Raw genomic sequence first — 9595 nt, 5'->3', positions numbered from 1 at the left:
TGAACCTTGTAATTTGTCTTGCTTTGTAAACCATTTGAAAAACGATAACATCAAATGATATGTATAGATAAGTGCAAGGTTAAACGAGTAACCAATTAAAATGAGTTGAATATAATAAGTTGTTTTGTAAGACAATGTTTTATGAAAAGTGTGTTATTCGTATAAAATGTTATATGTCTAAACTGAAATGATTTAGATAACGCTAAGATATGTAATATTATACAAACATTTATATATAGGAAGTACCAGCGGCGTATCCACCATGTTTGTATCATATTACATACGGCACGTTACTCCAACCATTTACCCAAACCAATCCACCATGTAAATTGTTCATGTATAAACCAAATGTCAAGTGTTATTGTGTAAACCATGTCAAATGTTTATGTTCAAATGTAAACCACCAATGTGTATGTCAATGTCAACGTGTTTATGTTCAATGTAAATTATGTAATGTGTATCCCAAAATGTATCATGTATGGTAAGCGAAATGTATCAACTTAAACCATATGTAAACTGCACAAAACAAGTCGTTGAAGTAACACGTGGTTTAAATCAACGTTATGTTCTGTGGAAAAATGCATGCTCTATTGATATTAACATTTATGCGGTATTGTAAACTATGCATACATCCAAGCCTTGAGACTGCGGCGATAAACCCTTAAACAAATTAAAGGTTTATCTAAGTTATGTATATCGAATTCGGTCATTCCTTCCAACCCTATCAAACCCAGGATTTCAGAAATGGGAGTTGTCAATTCCTATGGTACCACTACCTACTAACGAACGGCGTAGCTAATGTTAATGAATGTATTGTCCCATGTTAAACAAACCAAATGTCATAACAAAATGAAGGCATGTGATGTAGACAATTGTACTAAGTATGCATAGTAAACATACGAAGCAGAAATGTTCATGTAAATCAATGTGTCCATATGCTGAGTAAACATATGCAACAGAAATGTTCATGTAAATCAATGCGTCCATATGCTGAGTAAACATATGCAACAGAAATGTTCATGTAAATCAACGTGTCCATATGCTGAGTAAACATATGCAACAGAAATGTAATGTAAATCAATGTACTAAGTACGCACACAATGGGAATACATAGCGTAAAATGTAATGAAATCATGTACTATAATGTACTAATGAGCATAGCAGATATACGATGTGAAAACATGGAAAGCATGAAAGTAACAGATAGGCACATGTGTTTCACCCCAAAACAGTTTAGAAAACAGTAAAGGAGGGGTTCAATGTACTCACCTGAGATTGCTTTGTAGTTCTTGTATAATAACCAAATGATGCTAGAGATCACGGAATATCAAACGGCACCTAATAGGTAGCTATGTCAATATACCGGACCAAATCGGAATGATCAGATAGTATGCGGGTTCGTGAACCAAACGAGTATAGAGACCCGTGTAATATGGTTTAACAAAGCCTACATGCTAAAATGAAACCTAACCTAAGTGCTTGCGACCCGTCACGACCCGTTTAGGTAGCTTATGCTACCTTACGCGTCGTTCGCGTAGAACGCGTCTGGAACGCCTAACATCGTGACCACAAGGTATAACCTCGGAAGGTTATAGCTATGGTCACCTAATGTGTTTGGTCGGATCCTAATGATCGACCAAATGGGTCGGGTTCGAAAGTATAAGCGATGGTTTAGATCGCTTACCTTACGACCCTATATAAGCACTAAACTAAAAGTGACGAGCTAAGCATGTTAGAACATGCTTAACTAAGTTTGAAAACAGGTTTGACATCAAAACAAACGGCTTTGATGCCTACGAGTAGTTTGGTTACAAAATATGCAAGAATGCACATTTTGGCCGAAACTACGGCTCGTCACTGAGCCTAGATAACGTGGTGATCAGTAGGTATAGTCACTACGGACTATAACCATCGTGATCACGCTCACGTTATGAAGTTCTAATGAACTTCGCATCGACCATAAGCTGGTCAATGCAGAAAGTCAACAAAACGTCGACTTTCGGACTTGAAAAGCGAATAAAAGAACGAAAGAATACTTACGGAGGGTCCCCGAATGCTAATCTAGACCAAAATGGCTCAGGTATGAAACAATGGTTCCAACTTAGAGCCTTAAGATCAGATTGTGTGGGTTTTGAGCAAAATGGGGGGGGGGGGTATTTATAGGAAAAGTGGAACCGTTAGGATCGTTTTATCGAATATCGTGCCACGATCTTGTGCGTACATGTGTTACATTGTTAGATTCACTGAATATGGCCCTTGGCCTTTGATTGGGTGAAAAGGCAATTGGACCTTTCGCCATTTGAAGAGCCAATCAGCATTAAATGTGGGTTCTGCTGTACTGGGGACTCCTTACGAACCGTATGGGCTTTGGCTTACGGTCCGTAAGCCCCTAGTTTGGCAGATTTACCATTTTGGTCCCTGCAGCACCAAAACTTGGTATTTGATGCGTTTTTTGCATGTTTAAGCCCCGTTAACCCCATTTCGAAGCTCTAAAATGAAGTTAAAGTATAGGGAACTTAAAATGTGCTCAAAAATATGTCGGATGTTGGTTCGTTTGGCCGTACGGTCGCGATGTTCGGTTAATTACGACGGAATGCGCATAAGCGCGAAAGACGATCCAAATTGCGCGACGAACGGATTTTTCTCATGCCATACACTAAGGCATAATATAAGGATGCTTACATAAATTTTTGGATGTCCGGATGTATTCAGAACGTAAGTTATGCGCAAAAGTGCAAACTTGTGCACTTTTTGACACTTTTAGCCCCTGAATGTTCCAAAAGTTTGTTTTAGCATACCAAACTCCTCAAAGCCTATTTCTAAGATATGTAAAGGATATTTATGGTATGTTTAACTTATGGAAATGTTCCGGAATGTTTGTTACAGTTCAAATTGGCATACTTTCGCAGTTTGTCAAGTTTAGTCCCTGTAAGCGAATTAACTTGTTTTTGCTATACCAAAGCCTTCAAAACTTATTTCTAAGTTATGTAAAGGTTATTTAAGGTATGTTGAGTATATGTTGATGTTCCGGAGTATTTTTCGCATTAAATTGAGTACGTTTACGTACTAGTTTGCGTATAATTCTCCAGAAAGCGATGTAGAGTTTAAAATCGAAAACAGTCAAAACATGAAAAATGTAAAACACAACCAAACAAACATTGGGATAAAATAACATTGTTTTATTGATAATTGAACTGTTCACAATGATTACAGGCACAAATGTTACAATAGTCAAACAACACAAATTTAAAATGCACAGCGGAAGCAAAAGATAGATTTATTTCAACCGAATAAAATTGTAATATTAAGTATCACAAACAGTTGAAACAGATCCACAGGCGGATCAAAATAAAGAGGAAACTTGTTCAACAGACTTTAGGCATCAAAGTTTGCGAGACTTCTATTTGATGCTAGGAGAGACTAGCCTATTTCGAGTAGTACCTGCACTTAGCCTTTTTGGGAAAATACGTCAGTTTACACTGGTAAATAAAATTTAACTAACTCATTTTGAAAAGGTTTGAAAATTGATTTGAAATCACGTGGCACAAAAGATTTTATAACTTGGGATAATTATTTGTATATAATCTTGTAAAAGAATTACCCGTTTCTTATACGTTCAGTAGCCCGGGTTTAACACCGGGTTAAAGATTAATTGACACACCACATGGTATAGTCCCGCGGCGAGTTATTCCTGAAACCGACGGTTATACCTTATTATTTATAAATGCACTGGCGGGTGTACGCCTACACCTGCGTGCTAAGGTCGTGGCCATTTCTTAAAATGATGCCAAGGATATCCGGGACATGGTCATTAACCCCCCCCCCCAAAGGTTTTAAGCAAACAAAACAATTTAAACGGGTCATTTCAATGAATTACCCACTATACAATTAAAGATTCAATGCCCGACCAAGCGGTATTTTATATACCGTACCCCAAGCCCGTATAAGGGAAAATAAGTTAAAAGTATTTACCATTGCAAGTAATAATCACAATAAGCAAGTGCACGTAGCTTTTACCGGGTCTCCTATTCTGGAACGAAGGTTTATATTAACCTATTAGAATTCTAACGGGTCTTTAATTTAGCCTAAGCTTAGACCGATTAGTTTAAATGAAAGATACGGTTCAAACGCATGATTAAGCGAAGACCATAAATAGAATGTGATTTAGACCCGACAACTTTGGATACTTGTATAATATGGGTAAACTAAACACATTCTGGATTTTGAGACAAAAATGATATGGTTTGACCTGTTTCGGCTAATATATGCAAACTAGTTACATAAGTCGATCCGAACGCGAAAAGTGCGTAACGGGTAACCAAATGAATCACATACAAGTTTCCTAAGTTAATATGCTTTAAATATGTTGTGACATCAGTAAGATATCTTTTATTATGCCTAAAATGATTTTAAACTCAAACTATGCCCTGTAAGGGCATTTTGGTCATTTAAAAGGTTATAAAAGAGTTTAAATATTAATCTGAGTTACAGGTCTGATATAATCAGTTAAAGCGCTTAAAAAGGCGATTTGGAGCCATTTCCGGGTTTTCAAAGGAAAGCTGATATTTTTATTATTCCAGAAGGCTCAAAATAATTTATTTATCATTTTAGATCAGTAGAAAAAGGTTTGGTATCAAAAGGATTTGTAAAACTCATTTTATAGCCCAAAAGGGCAAAACCGACAATAGCCGAATTATACTTAGAACTCAAAGTTATGCTCAGCCTAAAAATAATTAAAAATCTCCAAAAATCCCAACATATTATATTATATCAGTGGGTAAAGAGTTTGGTATCAAAAATTGGGTTTAGATAAGCTATATGCTAATTATGTCATTTAATTACTAAAAAGCTTTCTAATTACGCTATTGAGCGTAACTCTTAATCTAGACCTCAAACTGATGTCAAATTTTAGGTACAAGCTTATAAATCAGCAACTAAGGTTTCTACTCTTTTACATTTTCAAAATTCTTGTTTTAAGTTCATATGGGCATAATAGTCAACATTTAAGCATTTAACGGAAATTTGCATATGAATCGGATAACTAATGAACCAAGTTGTATAATCACAGAGGGTTATACTTATATGAAACCTGGTTCTAAATAAGCTCTAAGGCATTTCTAAATAATGGTCTAATGGGTCAGAACGGAAAGTCAAAGCAAAAGTCTACTTTTGCGACTTTCGGTCCCGAACCGAGCTTAAACTGAAAATTGTCGAGTTGAACATGTTTAGACATGTTCTTACATTAATTACCAAGTTATATTAATGATAAAACAGGTTGCATAGCTTCTACATTGCTAATTATGCATTAATTTGAAAATAAGCTTTCTGTTGACTTTTTAAGATCAAGTTTGACTCGACAACTGACCTAGTTAGAGTGGGAATCAGAGGGTGCCCTTTTAAGGGTTTAATGCCCACATAATTACCCACTCATAGGTACTTTCAATTTGAAATTTGACTGGACAAATTAAGATTAATGACGAAGTCAAATCTTAATTACGACGGTTTGACTTTACGCTAAATAACTAAGCTAAACCGAATTAAGAAAGGTTAATGATGCTTACCAAGGTCCTATGCACGACTAATGATTACTAGGAATGAGTCTTGAGCTCCAGGAACCTCCAGAAACCAAGTTGTGAAGCTTTGAATGCAAGTGTCCAAGTCTTGCAACAAATGGGTCTTTATATAGGGGTTTAAATTCTCCAAGATCATGCCAAATAAGTCTATGAGATGATTCCTGATCATCCCAAGTGTCCCTAGGCCACCATAAACCATCAATCAAGCCCCTAGAATCAAGAAATGGTGAATTGAGGCGGTGTAACCGGCAGAAACAGCCACCTGTGATGTTTTTCTGTTGCTGGCAGCCCCAGGCGGCCCGCGTAAGGTCCCCATAGACCCTTACGCGGCCGGTATGAGGGTCGGGCCAGGTCACATAACTTTCATTTATTACATTTTGGCCCCTGATCCTTTTCAAACGTGGTTTTGAACTTGTTTCTTGCACTTTTGGCCCTCTAACCTTACTTTTAAGGGTCTTAAGACTTAACCAAACTCCGTTAAGTCCTTGGTTAACTTTGTGATCACCCGTAAGGCCTGAGATTTCAACATTGACGCTTTTAACCCCTCGCATACGAATTTTATCATAACTTTCTCATACGATAACGAAACTTTATGAAATTTTTATCACACATTCTAGTGAGTATAATTTATCGTTACAAAGCTTCGGGTTTGCTAAAAGGTCACTCAGAGGTATAATTTAAACATGTTGACACATTTAACCCCTGTAGTTTGTAATCTCTCACTTTCTTTCATATTTAGCTTCGTATGATCCATGATTTATTCGTTTAAGGGTATAAACATCATGTAGGGTTCTTGTAAAGTATATTTATCCATTGTTGGCATTTTGAACCCTTATATTCACATACTTTACTGTTTGTCAACTTTAGTCCCTCTAAAGTATTCTTTCACATGTTCAAAGCTTATGACACGTGTCAATACATTATTGGACATAAATTTTTCGAGGTGTTACACTGAGAAAGACATACAAGAACAAGTGTCAACACATAATGATGAGTGAGTTCACAGGTTTTGTTCACAGATGTAAAACCATTCATTGATTCAGTTGTTTACAGTTTGTAGTAGTGATTAACAGTTTCTTGTTATACTTGTACGTAGTTAACCTACACGTCATGTCACTAAGTGTTCGCAACCGAAGATAACTGATTATTCGTTGTTGCCTTTTATTACCAGGTCTATCACTGACCATGGCGATGTGATAGGCAAATTTTACACCTGTTCGACCATTAAAGGTCGAGTTAGCGCGACTAACTCAGCCAGGGCTTGTCGGGCCAAGTAGTACTACTCAAAATTCCCTCGCTATACTCCAATACTATCACACCATGTATTTCCTGGTGGGCCCGGACTTGGGGTACATGACGAGTTGATACAGATACGCATATAACATAGCAAAAGTCTTGGGAATTAAAATACTATTACAAATTATAATGTCCAAATGTTCAAATATATTATACAAACGGAAAGTGTATAAAGATATATAGGCGGTTCGAAAATAACAAAAAAAATGACTACGTAACAGACTACTAGGCTTCAATGTAAGGAGTTGCAAATTCCTCTTAAGCATTTATCGGGCAACTTACAGCCTATTTACGTAACCTTGCAACCTGTGCTTAGTCATTTGAAGATACGTCAGTTTTCACTCGTAAATACAAATAACCGACACATTTTGAAAACAAATCAAAATCATTTTCATGTACATAATGTGACAATTGTGCTTGTGTAATCATTGTATGACTCCGAACAATTCAAATAACAATAAAACAATGTGTTTAGATCCCAATATTTGTTTATTTATGTTTGACATTTTGCATGTTTTGATTTTTGTTCGATTTTAAACTCTAAATCGCTTTCTAGAAAGTTATACGTAAACTAATGCGTATACGTAATCAGTTTAACACGACAAACACTCCAGAACAGTGACATAAGCTTAACATACCTTAAATAACCTTTACACAACTTAGAAATAAGTTTTAAAGGGTTTGGTATGGCAAAAACAAGTTTATTCGACTACAGGGACTATTTACGTCAAACTACAAAAGTCTGTCGTTTCGTATGTCAACGTACATTCCGGAAACATGATCATAAGCTAAACATACCATAAATAACCCTGACATAGCTTAGAAATAAGCTTTGATGGGTTCGGTGTGCGAAAACGCGCTTATTTGATCATAGGGACTAAAAGCGTAAAAAACAGCGTAAGTTTGCATTTACGCGCATATCTTACGTTCTGACCACATCCGGACATCCAAAAATTTCTGTAGTCACTAAAATATTTTATTTTAGTGATAGGAATGCAAAAATACCATTCGTTGCTTAATTTGGATCGTTTTCGCGTCCGTTCGAGTTTCATCGTAATTAGCCGAATAACGCGACCGTACGACCAAACGAACCGACATCCGTGATATTTCCAAGCATTTTTCAAGTTCCCTATACTTTAACGTCCTTGTAGAGCCTTGCAGTTAGCCTAACGGAGGTTAAATACGTCAAATATGCAAGTATGTGTGTGCAGGGACTAAACTTGTAATTTTTGAAACCTGATGATATCCTCGCGCCGCGCAAGGGCCAAGGAGGCCATCTGTCGCGCCACGCGACAGCCCCCTATCGACAGAATGTTTGTTTTTAGCAGCCATCTTTTTTCTTAGGGGCTTTCATGCAAATTCCTTTGTTTTGGCACCAAGTTAACACTTCTCCAAGTAATGCAAGCTGGCAATACCACATGTAGGGTCAAGATTTAATACTTGGGCAACACACATACACTTGTCATGATCCTAAAATCATCCAACAAGTATAAATAGCCTTGATTTCCATTGCATTCCTTGCTCATTCCATTTTCTTCATCTCTTAGACTCTAAGTGGAGGTAACCGTCATTGGAGGCCACCTACCTGAGTTCTAGTGCATCTTTTCCAGCCTTTGAACACCTTGTAAATATTCTTTCATGGCTAGTCTTTATTTTTCAGCTATTTAAAGCTGAAAGTCAAACAGTTTGACCTTCAGTTGGTCAAATCAAAGTTCAATTGAACTTTGCAACATGATCGTAATCACGATGGTTATAATCCCTAGCGATTATACCTACTGATTACCACGTTGACTAGTCGTAGTGACGAGTCAAAGTTTCGGTCAAAATGCGCAATTACGTGCATTTTACGACGAAACTATTTACGGGTATCAAAATACTTTGTTTTGATACCAAATCAGTTTTCTAACTTAGTAAAACATATTTTAACATGTTTAACTCGTCACTACTAGTTTAGTGCTTGTTTAGGGTCGTAAGTCAAGCGGTCTCGACAACCGCTTAGACTTTCGAACCCGACCCGTTTGGTCGATCATTAGGATCCGACCAAACATATTTAGTGATCATAGTTGTATAGGGAATAACCTAATGAGGTTATACCTTATGTTCACATAGGTTGGTTAGTTATTCGTAAGTCATTTATATGCCCATTAAGAATGACCAAAATGCCCTTTTTGAGCATAAATTCATATTTAGCATATGTGATCAAGTTTTTGACATCTAAACTTATTTAGTAACATTTTTAATCATAATTGGGCATGTAAGAATCAACAAATGACATAGATAACCATCCAACCTTAGAATTACGCAAACGAAACGTTAAAGTAGCTTAAACTACCTTAACGGGTCGAAACGGGTCAAAAGCACTTAGGATAACTTTCTAATCAGAATGTTAGGTCTATTAAATCATGCTATATGAGTTCTAATACTTATTTGATTTATAGAACCTCATTCTATCCTATCTCCCGATTTAGGATCCGATTATTAACATAGTTACCTATACTTGGTGCCGTTTGATTCCGTGATTTCTCAAGTTTTATTTCGTCTTATTTCCAAGACTATTAAGCAATCCCAAGTGAGTACATAGTCCCCTCTTTTACCGCTTTCAAATATTTTGAGGTGATACACATGTGCTTACATTGTTACTTTCATGCTTTCATTGCTTTTTATGACATAAACATGCTATGTTCACGTAGTACATATATAGTACATGATTTCAATTATGCTTGTCT

This window comes from Helianthus annuus, chromosome 7, assembly GCF_002127325.2.
Source record: "Helianthus annuus cultivar XRQ/B chromosome 7, HanXRQr2.0-SUNRISE, whole genome shotgun sequence".
Classification (NCBI taxonomy): domain Eukaryota; kingdom Viridiplantae; phylum Streptophyta; class Magnoliopsida; order Asterales; family Asteraceae; genus Helianthus; species Helianthus annuus.
The sequence above is the reverse complement of the archived record's forward strand: the minus strand, read 5'-3'. Positions refer to the sequence as shown.